At 36.8% G+C, this 19,511-nt stretch overlaps 1 pseudogene; it reads right to left on the bottom strand.

Moving 5' to 3' along the window:
- Positions 1 to 17,807: 17,807 nt before the first annotated feature.
- Positions 17,808 to 19,190, bottom strand: LOC113305723 (annotated as a pseudogene).
- Between the last annotated feature and the right edge of the window lie 321 nt (positions 19,191 to 19,511).

Below are 19,511 nucleotides of genomic sequence, written 5' to 3'. Positions count from 1 at the left end.
ATTTTTGAGCATAAACGTCTCCAGATGGTTCTGGCCGCTATTGGTCTGACGCTGCCTCTAGGCTTCATTAGAGGTGTCAGTGGAGCACTGGCTATGTACTCACCTAGCGGAGCGGGGCATGTGCCTACAAGCCACAAGTTAACGACGGCTGCAATCCACAGAGAGCGTCAAGTAAATGTTGAGCTCTCAGTCCATCCCGTGCACATGATGTGCCTTTAGGAAAAATCTTAATGGCCTTCAAAACTGAATTGGCGTCAGTTGTAATGGCAGGTGAATTGATATCCTCAGTTGGTATGGTTGGTGGAGGGGCAGTCGGGTGTTCTGGCTGAGTTCTGCATAGGTGTTCTCATTGGCTGGCACAAGTCCAGTTGAAGAAAGTATTCTAATCGCTGATATGTAGTGTCCATAACTTATTTTCTTCCTACAAGCCTGTAAGTTGATTTCTTTTTGGGTTTTCTTCTTTTTCTTGTTATGGAACTTGCTGTTCTGAAAACAGCTGGATGGTTTCAAAAGATCGTGTACCATAGTGATGCATCCATTGGGTTCCTTCCATTTCAGCAGGGCCTGATTGATAACTGTGATTTGCAGTCTCTTCCTATTACCGGATCTCTCTTTAAGAGTATTTTTGGGTGTGTACAAATTAATAGTACAAACAGGCAATAAGAGGAGTTGTATCCAAGCAGATATGTCAGTTGGTCGCATAATTACCTTGTCCAGAGTTGCTTTCAAAGTTCTAGAGAAGCTAAGCAGACATGGAGGCGGAATTTAAGCAATCATGGTGATACGGCTCTAAAACACTAAATCGAGTATTTCCAAGTATAAAGTGTTGGTTTGATCCGTTACATCTGTAGGCGTTGAGGCAACAGTATTTGTGTCGGGTTTTGACACACCATAAATGAGAAAGTCTGTACCAATTCTATTAGAAGGTCCTGTGGTCATATCTCCATGGAAACGACAATCCCTTGACCATGCATGTGGGATCATACATGGAACATATAACCACATTTATAATTGTTGTAGAGTGTTCTCCCATGCTGTGTATACATCTGAATTTTGACGAATTCTTTCTCTGCATACCTGTTTGGCGGCAATTGTGGCGTAATGTTTATCATGCAGATGTTTGAGTAAAGAATTCCTGGCATAACCTCTTGTTAGAGCATTGCTCGGTTGAACCCACCAAGCATTGGTATGTCAAGTTTGATTGTCATATTTTAGTGAATCAAAACTCATGTTAAGAGTCGCTTGATTATGTACTAGAGTCAACTTCGTATAGGTTAGCTTGAAAGTATTAGGATATGAGACATTACAAGTATTGCGAAGACTTGAAGATGTGAAGAAGAAAGGAGCTACAACGACAACAGTCATCCTTCCACTTGAGGTTAGTGATATTTAACTTGAACTGTTTCATTCCCTAACGTATCTTTCAGGTCGTGCATATTGAAAAAATAACTGCGAAGCATATTTGAACTCTAGATAGACATAGTATTAAGGAATACAATACAAGGTTTGTGGCTTAACCATTAAACTTTGTAGATAAGACATCGTCATAATCATTTGAATGTTATTGTGATTATGTATGGGTATGAGGTGAGGATTTCATCATAGGGAACAATGTTTTACATGTGTTCTAAGGAAGTAAGTTCATAAACTTGTTTGTGAACGGAAAAGGAAATTGCCAGGTGTTATTGGTTTTGTTATTCATTGCATATCTTATGAACAACCAATATGTGTGATTGAGTATAACCACTCACAACTTGTTTTTGTTCTTGGTAAAACTATTCACAAAGGCCTGACTTATGTATTGGTATGACTTTTATTAGTGAAGCCGATCTTATGTAATCACCTGAGATGGTATGATCGGGTTTGTGTTATGTCTGACCAAATTTGGGAAAGGGGAACCGATCCTAATAAGAGGTGCAGTACATCACAAAGGGGAACCGATCCTTGTATGAGGTGCAACAAGGTTTATAGCAGAAAAGGGAACCGATCTTATGGACATGTGCAACACGTTTTTAGGCAAAGGGGAACCGATCCTATGGACATGTGCAACACATATAAGTTAGATACCATATATATGTGAGGAACCGATCCTAGTACCTAGTCAACCGAATTTTTGGAAAGCTAGTGTGACTATGCATAGTACTCACATGGAGGTAGAACCGAAACTTGTTTTGGTAGAACCGTTAAACTCATGATTGTGATTGAATGTTTGTTTGATCAATCACATAGTTCTTGAAAGTCAGATGAACCAATTCTAAACTTGTTTGGAAGTGTGGCAAATCGGTTTCAAGGTTTTAAGTTTGAAAGAGAACTTACAAAGTAAGGATATCGACATACTTTGAACACGTGTTGCGAATGTTTATTTCTTTAATTGTTCAAAGTTATTCCTTAATATCTAAAGGAACAAAATCCCAGGATCGAAACATAAGTAAGTTAAGAATCTTTTAATTAAGGTTATTAATTTCATTTTGTAGGGAAATATAAGAATTAGTAATGTGCATTTACTATTATATTTTCCGAGAGATTTCGATCATTATTTTTGGACAGAGAATTTCCAAGAATTATGGAAACCGAATTTGTGTTTTAATGAATATCTTGAGAATATTTTCGGTTTTGGAAATTCCTTGGTGTCCAAACTTCCTTGTCTATAAATACTTGAAATTTGCCTTTCTAGCAAACTAATCCTTCGTAACAACAGACTTCCTCTTTTGTTGTTCTTACTGGTGTAACCGCCTATTCGGAGAGGATAGTAACCTAATTAGGCGAAATCTCTTACGGTCGCTCAGTTTAAAGTCTTCTTTGGGATTGAGAAGCTCTAGCGTGTACCGCTGGTGGGAAACTAGATAATTGTGGTTTATCTTTTGTTTTCGATTGATTTGATTGACTAACGGTGGTTGAAATCTGATTGCACCTAGTTTGTTTATGCTTGAGGATATTCTCTTCTGATATAAGATTCACTCAAACTAGTTCAGAGTTTCGACAGGGATCTTTAAACTGTTGTTAGTTCTAAATACGACCTTGTGATAATCATTGTTAACAGACTCCGTTCTGTGCGTGATTGATCACTAGAGATTCAAGTGATTGTGTGCAGGTTTTTATTGAAGATTTAAGAAGATTTGAATACAAAGAAGATATTGAAGATCTGACTTGGGTTTATAATATTTGGTGTGCGCAATACTTGTTTTGGTAAAAGAGGATCCAATTAATAATTGGTTTATCCTTGTGGTAGATTGGATTGATTAATTGGGTAGATCAGCATCAACAAAATTCTTTGGATTAAGAGTATTGTCTTAATCTTAAACGAGTACTTCGGTAATTGAACATAAGATAGATCTAAGGACCTGACAAAGGAGTTTATGTTAAGATAAACGGAAGAGCCTTTGTCCGACTCATATCACTTGGTTGAATAGAGTTGATACCAAACAGATTTGTTGTTCCTTTACTGTTTGGAATACGAACCAAAGGAATTGCTCCAAGTACGTGACTAAGGTCGGAGGCGTGGGAATACAGACGGAACTAGGTGAACTATAGGTTTAGATGCTTGGTCTCAACTATAGGAAGTTAGGTGTAATTTTGTGTAGCGGCTTAATCCTGAGAGTATTCAATTCTGGACAAGGTCCCGGGGTTTTTCTGCATTTTCGGTTTCCTAGTTAACAAAATCTTGTCGTGTCATTTACTTTATATTTCCGCATTATAATTGTTTTATTATAATTAAAGCAAATTACACAAACGTTAATTCCTATTTACTTGATAAGCAATCTTATTGTGTTTGGTTAAGTTCGAACCTTTGTATCAAGTAAGCATACTTCGTTTTTGCATTGTCTCGATCTCTTATCCATAGACGATCACACGAAGTGTGAACCGAGTAGTTGTATTGTCTCAACTCAGTCCATAGACAATCACTTTCGGAGAAAGGACTTATAGGTAGGAAAAGTTTTAGCTTGTGGTATATTTGGGTATCCTCTCCTTTTCACCTCTTCCTGCCACACCATCTAGGCAACCATCATAGTTTGCAAAGGGACAATGGAAATATTCCCTTCGTGGGTTAGTAATTGATGATGGTTGAGAAGACGGACTAGGGGAAGGTGAAGGGGTTGATGTATACACCTCCGAGTCTATGGCATGTAGATTCCTAGGTTGTGATGAAGATTGAGACCATGTTTTAGGCATGATGCATCAAACCTATAAAGATAACCGCTGGTAACTGCTAGCAACTGCCATTGGGTTGTCGATTAAAACATAGAAATCATGACATTAAGGTGTTCTCTAAGGATGAGTGTCGAAATAAGAGAGGGAGATGATGAATGTATCTAACAGATGTTGGAGAAGAAGAGGAAAACTCGCCGGCTTTCAATCACCGGAAAATCGCCTCTAAATCGCCAGACGCTCTCTCTCCAATCATCGGAAAATCCCATGTGTTAGTCTTTCTTTTGCAGATATAGGGAGTGTTAATTAATAAATAATATACACTATTATTATAATTGAATCTTTTTTTATCAGACAACACGTGAATCGAACCCCTAACCTATAATTTGGATTGGGAGTTCGACCCCTGGCCAACTGACCTAATCCCCATTGGTTATCATAATAGAATCTTAATGTAAGAAGAACCTATACCGGGGGATATGGATTTTAGGGGGATGTTAAATAAAACAAAAACATGATATTTGGAAGTAAATATCAGAACCCCTTAACTATGTATTTAAGGCCTAATTTACCCTTAACTTAATTAGTTAATTAATTATGATTAGTTTGTTAAAAAAAATTTTTTTTTTTCAAATAAAGAAATTAATCAATGAAATCGTACAAAACTTTGGTTGGTAGCCTAGCAACAAGATGAGCACCACCCCCTTCAAAATAGCAACGCCTAGTCTATAGAAAAGAAATTTATCTACACCACTACTGACATCATACTAACTAGAGTATAGATTAGTTTGTTAATATAGATTAAATGAATTAGAGTTAGTTTTAGTTTTAGTGTTGGTTGTCAGAGAAGAAGAAAAGAAGAAGAAGCTTTGAAAGGAAAATTGGAAAAATTAGTGTTTTTCATTTGTGAGATAGTTAAACTTGTGAGTTCGGACGAGCAATGCTCTAACAATAACAAAAGGTAATAGGAGAACCCCTAGGGATTCAAAAACATGTAGACCAAATCGAAATTATCATACCAAGATAGAGGAGTATATGAGTCAACTTCCAGAGATCATTCATGAATGTGTCATATATACGTATGATGTGGATGGAGGTGGAAATTGTGGTTATCATCATGCGACTGAGCAATTAAGATACTTACTGTTAGAGCACTGCTCGGTCGAACTCGCATGCGTTGTTATCTCAAGCATGTTTGTCAATGTTAGTGATCAAAACTATAAGTCTTGATTTCTAGTATACTATAGCTAAGTCTCAGACTAGGATAGAAAGTGTAGTTGAGCTCAAGAACTCCATGGCGATCATCATACAAGACGAAGAACTACTCAAGGAACTGGTGGAACTTCATCGACTAAAAGGTATGTGGAGACTTGAACTTATCTATCACTCAAAAGTCTATCTACTCTATCTCCTATCTTGAGACAAAAATCGTTTTGCTATATATACTTTGATTATACACATTTTCTATTTCGAGCCGAGTTTATCTCGCTTATCTATTCTAGAAATATGTTGGTAAGCTTTCGTTTTGGCCAAGTTCATCTTTATCTAGTGACAAAAGTCATATTATGTTTCAATTACTTGAAAATGGCTTTGACAAAAAATAGTTTGTGAACAACAACTATATAACGTCCTCTAAGAATGTTTCAATGATTTAAATGAGAGTTTAGAATATATAACCATTGTTGTATATAAGCATTGCGTGGTAATACATATATGTATAAGTCCTTATTCCTTGAACCAAAGTATGCGTACTTTGCTGCTCAGGAAAACCGGAACAGAGTCCGCGTACCCAGTCCGCGAACTGTCGGAGGTTCTCTTCCCGATAAAATCTTCTGGAGTTTGTAAACCACTTACAAACTTATTCCGGGTACTTAAGTCCGCGTACCTAGTCCGCGTACTTAGATTGGTTATTTTCTAAAAACGATTATTCGTGAACTTATACTTATATAAACTAAGGAATGCAAGTTTGCAAACCGTGGCTATAAAGTTCTTGAATCGATTCGAGTGAATCAAATCTTTTTTGCTTTTATTCTGTCTTGTATACTTCTATAAGATCTAAGCAATTGAACAACTCTCTAACTAGTTCATTTGAGTCATTTGAACTAGTTATGGTAAAGAAGAATATGTTGATATGAAAGTGCTCATATGGCTAACCATTTGGTTAACTACTGTTGAACCAACGAATGTACATGTTTGGGTACGGTTAAATAAACCTAAAATCATGCATTTCATTTGTGTGTAACAGGATAAGTTTTCGATCTAACGGTTGAAAGATATTATCTTGAATCTAATCAGTTTTTCGTCTACCGGTGAATATTGAATGCTTTGTTACTAAGCTAACATTGATTGCAAACCCTGATTTGAAAGACTATATAAGAGAGAACTCTAGAAACTGGGAAACCTAATCCCCATACCTCCTGTGTGATACTAGTTGTATAAGCTAGATTCGATTCTCCTTTAACCTTAGGTTTCTTCTCGAGACCTTGTAGGTTAACGACTTGAAGACTTCATTGGGATTGTGAAGCCAGACCGACACTACTTTCTCGTAGTTGTTTGATCTGATATTGTTATTTCTATCGTGTTGAATATAATCGTAAAGATTGGCTTGAGATTGATATCTCTGATAGGCAAGATATAAAAGTAATCATAAACATCTTCGTCTCATCGTTTGTGATTCCACAATATCTTCTTTCGCCGCGTCGATTAAGATTATTGTGAGGTGATTGATAATACTGAGATGTTCTTCGGGAATATTAGTATGGTTTATCAATTGGTTCCTGTTCACCTTGATTTATCAAAAGACGAAACAAAACTCGTAGGTAATTCCGTGGGAGACATATTTATCTATTACCGTAGACATTTTTGTGTGATACAAATTTGTTTATTAAAGTCCTCGACTTTGGTTCGTAGCAACTCTTAGTTGTGAGTGAGATTAGCTAATGGAATCAAGTGCGTAGCATCCTGCTGAGATCAGAGACGTAAGGAGCACAATTGTACCCTGGATCAGTGTGAGATTGATTGGGGTTCAACTACAGTCCATACCGAAGTTAGTTTGTAGTAGGCTAGTGTTTGTAGCGGCTTAATAAAATGTGTGTTACATTTGGACTAGGTCCTAGGGTTTTTCTGCATTTGCGGTTTCCTCTGGTGTTTGTGTTATTTATTTTGCGCATTATATTTTGTTATATAATTGAAATATCACAGGTTGTGCGTTTGAATCAATCAATTAAAATATCCAACTTTTGGTTGTTGATTTATACTGATTGATACTTGAACATTGGTCTTTGGTACCGTTCAAGTGATTTCTCTTGTATTCAATTAGACTCGCAGATTTCTATTTACTTGAGTAAGAAATGAATCGAGAAAGAGAGATATAACTCTTTGATATACTTTATTGAGATTGAGTCTAGTTGATTCTCTTGAAAGTATATTGGAGTTAGTCCATATAGATTGCTAATCGAAATATTGGGTGTGGTTGTTGTACCCCCGATTTTTCACTTATATTTGGCGGACAATGAAGGAGCGACACGATGCCAATATGCAAGAAATAGGACGGACGCAACACTTACGAAATTCAGGATCTTCTATGAAGCAACGATTGGCGATGAATAATAGTTCAATAATTTGCACGATCGCGTGTTGGGGCCTATGAAACCAATGGATTTCCTTATGACGCAATATTGGATGAGAATACCGGTGTGTATCATCTACTAGTAGATACATTTATTTGTGTTTTTAATTCTTTTAACCCTGCGAAGGGGCTAACGTATATACCAATGTTTCAGAAGTCTGAAAGATCTCTTAAGAGGTGAATGATTGTTTTGGCGTTCATGAACAATAATCATTCATTATTCTCAAAGTAAAAGATAATTTTACGTTACCACCGGCTTGTGGGTATACTAATGTATCTATGATTCAGCTGAATCACTCGAAGAAATTGGATGTAAGAGGAGAATTACCAACTTTTGGATGCTACGCAACTATCCATTCTGCAAGAGAAGACGGAAACAATTGAATTGGTTGAAATGGATGATGAGTAATGTAGTTTTTTGGGGCTCACTTAATGTAACTGTTGTATTTTGAACTTTGAATCATAATCATTAAATGATATTTTGGGTGTGATATATGTTAGAGACTTTGAGTCACGCTAAATAAAGAAAAATGAATGAAATGGGTTCGAAAAATCCATAGGAGTTGACATTATTAGAATTTTGGTTTTCAAATTCGTACAAAATCGGAATTGTTTGTTATGTTATAAACAGTGTCGGCAGTCTGTAAAAATTTGGTTTTTAAAATCCTTTAGAATCGGTATTGAAAACGTGGGGTACCAGAATACACCACCAACTTTTTTTTAGGCAACCTGTATGGAAAAACTTAAATACAATTCCGAGAGTTCAACTTAATGAATCTCAATCAAGGAATAATATCTAAAGCTATATCTCTTTCTCTCACAATCAGAAAGTTTACAGATACTAGTCCGTAAACCTGATTTATGTATGAGGGTACTTGGGTGATTCCTGAAAAAACGGGGGTACAACAACCACACCCAGTATTTCTCTTAGCAATCTGTATGGACTAACTCCAGTATACTTTCAAGAGAATCAACCAGACTCAATCTTAATAAAGTATATCAAAGAGTTATAATGTCTCGATCTCTTGATTTAATCCTTACTCAAGCAAATAGAATCTGCGAATCTGATTAAATATAAGAGAGATAACTTGGATGGTATCAAAGACCAATATCCAAGTGTCAATCGATGCAAATCAACAACCAGAGGTCGGATATTCTAATTGATTGAACTAATGCACAAACTGTGATATTTCAATTATATAACAAAATATAATGTGAAAAAGAAATAACACAGACACCAGAATTTTTTTAACGAGGAAACCGCAAATGCAGAGAAACCTCGGGACCTAGTCCATATTGAACACACATTGTATTAAGCCGCTACAAACACTATACTACTACAAATTAACTTCGGTCTGGACTATAGTTGAACCCCAATCAATCTCACACTGATCCAGGGTACAGCTGCGCTCCTTAGGTCTCTGATCCCAGCATGATACTACACACTTGATTCCCTTAGCTGATCTCACCCACAACTAAGAGTTACTACGACCCAAAGTCGAAGAATTAAATAAACAAATCTGTATCACACAGAAAAGTCTACGGTAATAGATAAATCTGTCTCCTACAGAAATACCTACGAGTTTTGTTCCGTCTTTGGATAAATCAAGGTGAACAGGAACCAATTCATAACCCGGACTTATATTCCCGAAAAAACAGCCTAGAATCATCAATCACCTCACAATATTCTTATCGACGCGGAGAAAGAAGATATTGTGGAATCACAAACGATGAGACGAAGATGTTTGTGATTACTTTTATATCTTGCCTATCGGAGATATCAATATCAAACCAATCTTTACGATTATACTCGTACGACAGAATATGCAAGACCAGATCACACAACTACGAGAAAGTAGTAACGGTCTGGCTTCACAATCCCGATGAAGTCTTCAAGTCGTTAACCTAGTTTACAAAAGAAACCTAAGGTTAAAGGAGAATCGACTCTATCTAATACAACTATTATCACACGTAAGGTGTGGGGATTAGGTTTCCCAGTTGCTAGAGTTCTCCCTTGTATAGTCTTTCAAATTAGGGTTTGCAATCAATGTTAGCTTGGTAACAAAGCATTCAATATTCACCGTTAGATGAAAACCTGATTAGATTCAAGTTAATATCTTTCAACCGTTAGATCGAAAACCTAGCTTGTTACACACAAATGAAATGCATGATTTTAAGTTTGTGTAACCATACCCAAACATGTAGATTTGTTGGTTCAACAATAGTTAATCAAATGGTTATCCATATGATCACTTTTATATTAACCATATTCTTCTTTACCATAACTAGTTCAAATGACTCGAATGAACTAGTTAGAGAGTTGTTCAATTGCTTAGATCTTATAGAAGTATACAAGACACAATCGAAGCAAAAACGATTTGATTCACTCGAATCGATTCATGAACTTTATAACCACGATTTGCAAACTTGCATTCCCTTGTTTACATAAGTTTAAGTTCACGAATAATCGTCTTCAGAAATAACCAACTCAAGTACGCGGACTTAGTTCGCGGACTTAAGTTCTCGGAAGAGTTTACAAACTCCAGCAGATTTTCTCGGGTCGAGAACCTCCGACAGTTCGCGGACTGGTTTTCCTGATCAACAAAGTACGCATACTTTGGTTCAAGGAATACAAACTTATATATATATATGTGTGTTACCACACAATGCTTATATCCAACATTGGTTATATATTCTAAACTCTCATTTCAATCATTGAAACATTCTTAGAGGACCTTATATAGTTGTTATTCACAAACCATTTTTCGTCAAAGCCATTTTCAAGTGATTGAAACATAATATGACTTTCGTCACTAGGTAAAGATGAATTTGTCCAAAGCGAAAGCTTACCAACACATATTTCGAGAAATAGATAGGCGAGATACACTCGGCTCGAGATAGAAAATGTGTATAATCAAAGTTTATATAGTAAAACGAATTTTGTCTCTAGATAGTGGATAGAGTAGATAGAATTTTGAGTGATAGATAAGTTCAAGTCTCCACATACCTTTTAGTCGATGAAGTTCCACCAGTTCCTTGAGTATGTCTTCGTCTTGTATGATAATCGCCATGGAGTTCTTGAGATTAACTACACTTTCTATCCTAGTCCGAGACTTAGCTATATTAGACTAGAAATCAAGACTTATAGTTTTGATCACTAACATTGACAAACATGCTTGAGATAGCAATGTATGCGAGTTCGACCGAGCAGTGCTCTAACAATCTCCCCCTTTGTCAATTTTAGTAACAAAACTATTAATACATATGGAATACAAAAATAAATAATACACTTTTGTAGCTCCTATTCCACGTGCCTAATCTTCAACATTACTCGAAATCTTCGTCACTTCCAAGTACTCCAATGATTCCAAAGGTTGTAAGTTTAGCATCACCGTTGTTGAAAATCCGTAGCTATAACAATGAGAAAACAGAATTCTCGATCATTGTTATACAGTGTCATAGTATCATTATGTAGTATCAAAGTTCAATTGTATCACAACTTCGACAACAATACCATGGTGATATGTATCACTACCCATTATTCAATACTCCATCTCACATGGAAACCACTCCCCCTTACATAATGATCCGAAAACCATATGTATTTGTAGTGTGAACTACATATTAATTCTCCTCCTTTTTGTCAATAAAATTGGCAAAGGTACAAGAATGGGATCATAATGAAAATTTCCATAGAGACATTTCATGACCAAAAGAAAGCACATATCAACTTATTTAGATGCAATCATATAGCCGAAGCTAAATGCTTTCATCAAGGAGTTTATAAAGATACAAGATAACCCCTACAATATTCCACAACCGCACTCCCCACAAATATTTGGCAATTAAGCACAAGTTCAATTAAGAACTATCCCCCATAATATGTCATTCTCGAAAGAACAACAAGAGCGACCTTAATTTCGTGAGAAAAGAAGGATTTCTTTGGACATAACAAATCACATACGAATATGGATTTGAATCCAATTAATACTCAATTCAATTAACCACAAGAAAACCCATGATTAATTAAATCGGAAATGCTCAACATAAGAAAACTTACGGAGCCGCACATTATATACATAAAATATGGATCAGGGAAGATCAATACTGTGGAATAGATAAGGATTCATTCTATTTTCCATCACTATTTGCACAATGACATATAATAGACATAATCCTCGTAAATAAAAGTTCATACTATCTTCCATCAATAATGACATAATAGGCTTCTAACTTTTATGATGTCAAAAGTCCATTCATTCTTTTATCAATATATGCATATCGACATACGAAAGATATAACTTTTGACAAGGTATGGGACAATCATGGTTCACGGACGCAAACACACGTATCCCATAACATATTGCAATATATAAAACCATAAAGATTAATACTGCAATAATATCATCTTCCATACAATTTTTTATAATTTAAACAAATAAACCTAAAAAGATGAAGACAAAAACGTTGGACATAGCTATGTGTAATCACAATAATGGCTATTCCAAACTCTAGTTATTCTTATAAATAAAACAAAAAATAAAATTCTCATTCGAATACTTACTAATCGTTGTAGATCTTTCTCAGAGCATCTACTGAGAGTTCCTTCTCATTATTGAAAAACCCATTGATTATGGGATCGTTCAATTCCTCCAAATATTCAGAAATATCTGTCAACTCACTAAGTTCTCTTTTTAGTTCACGCAAGGTGTTCTTTGTTGGAGACAACATTCGTTCATAGTGAGTTAACTCTTTTGAAGACGAAACAGTTTGAGATTTTAAATCGTTTCTTTTGTTGATGAATTCTTTCACCAAGCCCCTGAATTTATCATCAAGATGATAAAAAGACAAGAAACAATTAGAGGAAGAACCTTCTCCATTATTTGTAGCCTTCACTTTCTTCACCTTTGAGGAAGAGATTCCTTTACACAGATACACGTTAGTTGCTTCGACTGCATCCCTGCTTGTGGTGCCTCTAGTTACAGGAGCCATGAAACTGTATCTTTTTAGGAAAAGAGGAAGTCTACAAATGATTTAATAAATAGACTTATGAACGTCTAAACCCTAGAAGGACAAGTCTTTTGTAGTTTAATGATCCATTATCTATATTGTTAGGAGAATATTTTCTTAACAAAAATAAATAAAACACTTGAGCCACATAGACGCATAACCTCATTTTCTCAATTTAAAGATGAGGATGCGAACGTATCTTGTATTAGACAGTGACGTTGTGAGCCAAGCACTCCCCTTGTTTACCACAAAGTGATTTACCAAGATTTGTTGTATAAACAGAATTCCTACCTCTTCTGACTCTGGAAGCACTGGTTTTAGGAGAACCATGTTGATTATCCAGGTTCAATTTTTGCATGTTCTTTTGCAGTTTGGCAGCTCTTTTGTTGTTCCTCTTGAACCTCCAACATGTGCTTTGAACATGATTTGCATTACCACAAAATGAACAAATCAAGGATTCTTTGTTTTGTTGAAATATCTTCTGTTTAATACAACCATCACCCTTTATTTTTCTATGATCAATAGAAACAACAGGGTTGGTTGTGTCTGCAGAATTTCCTTTAAATCCTAAACCACTCGTGTTTCCAAAGGATTTCTGACCAAATAGCATTGCCGAAATTTTGTCAGAACTTCCAGATAATCTTTGTAGATCATCCTTAAGAGTGTTAATCTCCTTTTCCTTTAGAGCAATGGTTCTGGTGAGTTTATCATTAAGACAATCTATCTCAAGATTTTTCACCTGGATGATGATTCCATTTTCTTCAATGAAGCTTTTAATTCAATATTTTCTTGAATAACATCTCTATTCAAGAATTCAAAAATCTCTGTGTCAGACTCAAATTCTGAATCAGGATTTGAGTATGTGAATGTTTCTGCTACAAGAGATGAGGGTTCATAACATCCATCGGAAGCATCCACAATGTTGACACTTGAATTTTCTTCTTCTATTGAATCATCACAAGCAAATGCTGAAAAAAGACGTTTATCACATCTATTGCTTCTTTTTACAAATTTCTTGATCTTTTCTGTTATCAGTGGTTTATCTATACAACCATTATTTGGACAACATTCATCCGTCCAAGACAAGTTAGAGGCTTCACTTGTGTTAGAAACAACCTTGAATGCAGACGTATGAACAAAATTTTGATCAAGAATTTTTATCTTTCCACAAAGAGTATTTCTGGAAAGAGTATGAAGGTTATTCCCTTCAACGATAGCATGATTCTTATAATTGTATCTATTATCTTCAAATACAGCTTCTAAGATGTCCCAGGCTTCTTTAGACTTTGTGCTCGTGTATACATGGTGCTGAGGACCTGGGGTAATGTCATGTATGATAACATTTAAGCCATCAGAATTTTGCTTTGCAGCAAGGATTTCTTCTGGATTATACCTATTAACATCCTTAGGTATAGATACATCGCCTTCTGTATTAACCGGAGGATTATATCCATTAACAACACGTACCCATGTTTCAAAATCACGAGCTTGAAGAAAAGCACGCAACAATTTTCCACCATATGTATTTTGATCCATCGAAGATTGGTGGTACGTTTATGGAGATAGAACTTCTGTCCTTAGAGTCGGATCACTACAAACACAGACTTATAAGGTTTTTAAACGTGTTTTCCAGCTCTGATACCAATTGAAAAAGCGGGGTACAAGAACCACACCCAATATTTCTCTTAGCAATCTGTATGGACTAACTCCAATATACTTTCAAGAGAATCAACCAGACTCAATCTTAATAAAGTATATCAAAGAGTTATAATATCTCGATCTCTTGATTTAATCCTTACTCAAGCAAATAGAAATCTGCGAGTCCGATTAAATATAAGAGAGATAACTTGGATGGTACCAAAGACCAATATCCAAGTGTCAATCAATGTAAATCAACAACAAGAGGTCGGATATTCTAATTGATTGAACTAATGCAGAACCTGTGATATTTCAATTATATAACAAAATATAGCGGAAAAGAAATAACACAAACACCAGAATTTTTTTAACGAGGAAACCGCAAATGCAGAAAAACCTCGGGACCTAGTCCAGATTGAACACACATTGTATTAAGCCGCTACAGACACTAGCCTACTACAAATTAACTTCGGTCTGGACTATAGTTGAACCCCAATCAATCTCACACTGATCCAAGGTACAGTTGCGCTCCTTACGTGTCTGATCCCAGAAGGATACTACGCACTTGATTCCCTTAGTTGATCTCACCCACAACTAAGAGTTGCTACGACCCAAAGTCAAAGACTTAAATAAACAAATCTGTATCACACATAAAAGTCTACGGTAATTGATAAATTTGTCTCCCACATAAATACCTACGAGTTTTGTTCCGTCTTTTGATAAATCAAGGTGAACATGAACCAATTGATAACCCAGACTTATATTCCCGAAGAAAAGCCTAGAATTATCAATCACCTCACAATAATCTTAATCGACGCGGTGAAAGAAGATATTGTGGAATCACAAACGATGAGACAAAGATGTTTGTGATTACTTTTATATCTTGCCTATCGGAGATATCAATCTCAAGCCAATCTTTACGATTGTACTCGTATGATAGAATATGTAAGATCAGATCACACAACTACGAGAAAGTAGTATCGATATGGCTTCACAATCCCAATGAAGTCTTCAAGTCGTTAACCTGGTTTACAAGAAGAAACCTAAGGTTAAAGGAGAATCGACTCTATCTAATACAACTAGTATCACACGTAAGGTGTGGGGATTAGGTTTCCCAGTTGCTAGAGTTCTCCCTTATATAGTCTTTCAAATCAGGGTTTGCAATCAATGTTAGCTTGGTAACAAAGCATTCAATATTCACCGTTATATGAAAACCTGATTAGATTCAAGCTAATATCTTTCAACCGTTAGATCGAAAACCTAACTTGTTACACACAAATGAAATGCACGATTTTAGGTTTGTGTAACCGTACCTGATCTCAACGCATTTCGGGGAGAACCAGCTAGCTCTAGTTTCAAGTGGCATTTCACCCCTAACCACAACTCATTCGTTGATTCTTCATAGTGAATTTCCTTTTTTTTTTAATAAGTTTAGATTAAAAAAAATACGGGATTCGAAACTTGAAAATCATGGATTGGGTTGCGCCATACATATGAAAGAGTATACAATAATGATGTTGATGTATTTGGAGAATCAAATACCTTGGTCGAACAACCAACCATTCTGATTAGTTGATAATATTTGTTGAGAGTTTTGTGAAAGATTATGTTCAATGGGGGTTTAGGCGTATGTTGATACGTTCTGATTCATATAGTGCAGTTCAAGCTTTCGAGTCAGTGAGCCGTGTAATAGGTGACCATTTCGCGTGGTTCGGGGGGCACTTGAGTTTTCCGACGTCGCCCAGTTGCATCTTGACCAATATCCAATTTTTGGGCCAATTCCCCCTTCGTACTACCAAAAAAAATAAGATTCAGGCTTTCTACACTTCCACCTACTACTGCTCTTACACATAGCTAATTCAAAGTAACCAATGGATGTGGAAGGACGAAGGCACTCGACTGAAAGGAGAGGGACCTGTCTCGGAATCGCATACTCAAAGGACAGGCCTGAAGGCAGTCGATGGACTCTTTCATGGAAGAAAGGGCCTAAGAACAGCAGATGACGTACACTTGAGTGACAAAGGCCACGTGCCCCATGCTACTCGGTTCAGAGCATAAGATAGTGATGTTTTCATCTACTGGACTCTCACCATTTAGGGTACAACACTCCACCGCTTCGCCTAGTATCACGACGCTTGTATTTCTCTCCCACAACCCTGTTTTTAGTGGATGGCGGAGCGTAGGTGGCAAGCAGTTATATGGATACGGTACTTTACCCGTAGACGCTTCTCCTGCTCTCCCACCAGCAGATTAAATATCACCAATATTTACAGTAGTTTCTGGCGTAGGAAGCCTAAACTTACCAAGAACTTCATCTCTTGAGCCACTTTCTCCGCTTCTACTTATGGACCTATCTCCCTTAATATAAAGATTATTGAACGTTCAAATAGAAATTATAGTGGAACTTTATTTGATTTGCATTTATCCGAAAAAAATATTACATTGAATTGACACCTTACAATCTCGATGTTTGAGTGTGGATGGGCTATTATTCTTTCGAGCAAGCCGCTCTAGAAACATCTAATGGTGTGAGTCACTATCTAAATTCTTATAATGCGTCAACCCAAACAGATAATCTCAATCCTACTTTTCGTAAAACAACATTTCAATAGGAGACATTTTAGAGCTTCACTTTTAGAGTAGGCCAGGGTTACATGAGCATTTCAGTACCAATATGCAAGCTCTTTTAACTCATTCCCTGTTCACGCAAGGCACTGTAATCTAGGCATTCCTATAGATTCCGGGAAAATAAAAGACCCAATATTGACTTAAGTTCCAATAAACTCTCGGATCCCACTTTCGTCAGATCATGCTTAATCAACAAGCACAAAACCTTTTCTATTTGGACTTAGACTACTTGCACTTGCGATAACGAGTCTCAAATCTACTGACCCAGTTATGCTTGATGAAATGGATTCCCAACTATCAACTGAGACAATTTCTCCTACCGAGGATCTAGGCCCAAAAACATTTCTTGAAACTTTGAGAAAAGTATACCTTGAAACATAGCTTGCTAGCTTTGGAACGGTTCTAGACCTGAGAAGCCTCAAGCAGACTTTCAGATATCTATAACCAAAGACTGAACAACATATATAGATTAAAGATTATAAGCTTCAGGACTTGTGAAATTACGTGGACCCGCACCAACGGCCTTTTACTTTACGTAGACTCGACCAGGAATACATCAAGTATGAGTAGCTCGTAGAACCAGGTGCTCTTATCTTACAACGGTAGCGACGATTGCTTCCATTAGTGACCAAAAAGACACCAAATTCTCCTTTAGGTGCTTCAACTACGGTATAGGTAGAAGGAGCTGCTACGGAAAAACCTTTTGTATAAGGTTCGAAATGGTGAATTAAGGATTCCATGGATAATTTCGCTTCTCCTAATCTTCTTGATCCCCATCTTGTTGAAAGTAGCTGTTCCATGATGATAAAGTCTCATCTTGTGTGTTGGGCGAAGTGACAATAGTCACATTGAACCCTCGAATACATTCGAAGATTTCGAAATGATCCTCCAGTTTCGGGGAGAATTCGAAAAACTCCGTTTCCATGGATAATTCGAAAAACTTCGTTTCCATGGATAATTGAATGGAGTTCTGTTTGATTTTGACCGGAGAATCTAAGAGAGACATGACTGTCGAGATTCAGACCCAAAAATGAGACATTCCTTTCCCTCGTAGACAGTTATGCCATGATAGGTCACTAACATATCCTCCATCTTTCTCGAATGGATTTGACTTAGAGACTTGATGTTGAGGTTCACTCACGCGGAATCTCCATATCCATATTTCCATTTTGTATTCTGAAATCAGAAGTATTGGTACGACTCTTATTTCACACGATCCAGGAACTTCCATAGTGTTGGCATGATTCAGTTTGAGAAACGGGCGTCTTGCCCGAAGTCAGGGATGCTGAAATACCTTTTCCACAGAGTCAGACACGGACTGGGCTATGAATGAAGTTGCCTTTAGTGCCGCATACATAAGCAAATATCGACATCCAAGTTGAGAGAGATATTCTGAGTGTCCTACCCATCTCCGAATTCTCGGTGTGGCGGTTAGGTACCCTTAGACGAAAGAGTGGTCTTTCAGGATTGGTTTAACCTCCCACCTATTCTACACATTCGATCAAAACTGTCTCTTATAGCATCTTCTGCATCAAAGTTGGGCGGGGAAGTTGGGAAGGGTAGCAAGAGATGTTGAAGGTTCTTAAGATAGGTCTTGGCGATAGCAGGCCAAGGATGACCATTAGGTTCTTTGGTTAATTGGAAAAAAAATGATTGACAAGAAAAGATCTTTGATTACGATGAAAAGAAAGACTCTCAAATAGACTGAGATCCCACTACGGGTGATTTCTTAGTGAGCATGTTCTGCCATCATTTCTTCGATTCCCGCATTTATATGTCAGAATAAAGAGAGGTTCAGTAGGGAAATGAAAGAGACGGGAATCAACAGAAGCAGGGGTTAGTCGACTTCAAGGGTGGGTTTGAGGACTCACTCGTGACTACGAAGTGTTAGTACAGAATTAGATGATGTTATACTTTGTAAACTCCCACTTACTTGTTAAAGTAAGGGAGGAACTCACTTTCTTGTCTTACAAGTATGTCCGGAGATTCGAAAGAACTCGACCGTAGAGGACTCTCCGTTGATAGGGATATAAGCCGAAACATCCACATATTGAGTATCTACTATTGGTAAATCAGTCGTACTTCCTTCAGTTAAAAGAGTACTTAATTTAGTTTCTCTTTCCAAAAGGCGTGAATCCATATTATAACTTCTCTATACGAGTTTCGAGATATAGAGTCTTTGACAAGTTGTGATCTTATTTGTATAGTTAATTCCAGTGAAGTTTGCAAAGCCTCGCACCTCATTAAGATCATATTGGCATACTCCCAAAGAAGAAAGAGCAGACCCCATTGAAGACGTGAATGAGGTACAACAAGGCCATTTCTGTCCACTGCCCTTCTCACATAGCCGTACTAGGACGTTACCACTCATACAACTCCCAGATGGAAAGCTAAAGCGACCTCTATAAAGAATGGAAGTATGGGTGAATCGACATTAAATACAGTAAGGTGTCACTCTGTG

Source organism: Papaver somniferum, chromosome 8 (assembly GCF_003573695.1).
Source record: "Papaver somniferum cultivar HN1 chromosome 8, ASM357369v1, whole genome shotgun sequence".
Classification (NCBI taxonomy): Eukaryota; Viridiplantae; Streptophyta; class Magnoliopsida; order Ranunculales; family Papaveraceae; genus Papaver; species Papaver somniferum.
The sequence above is the reverse complement of the archived record's forward strand: the minus strand, read 5'-3'. Positions and strand labels throughout refer to the sequence as shown.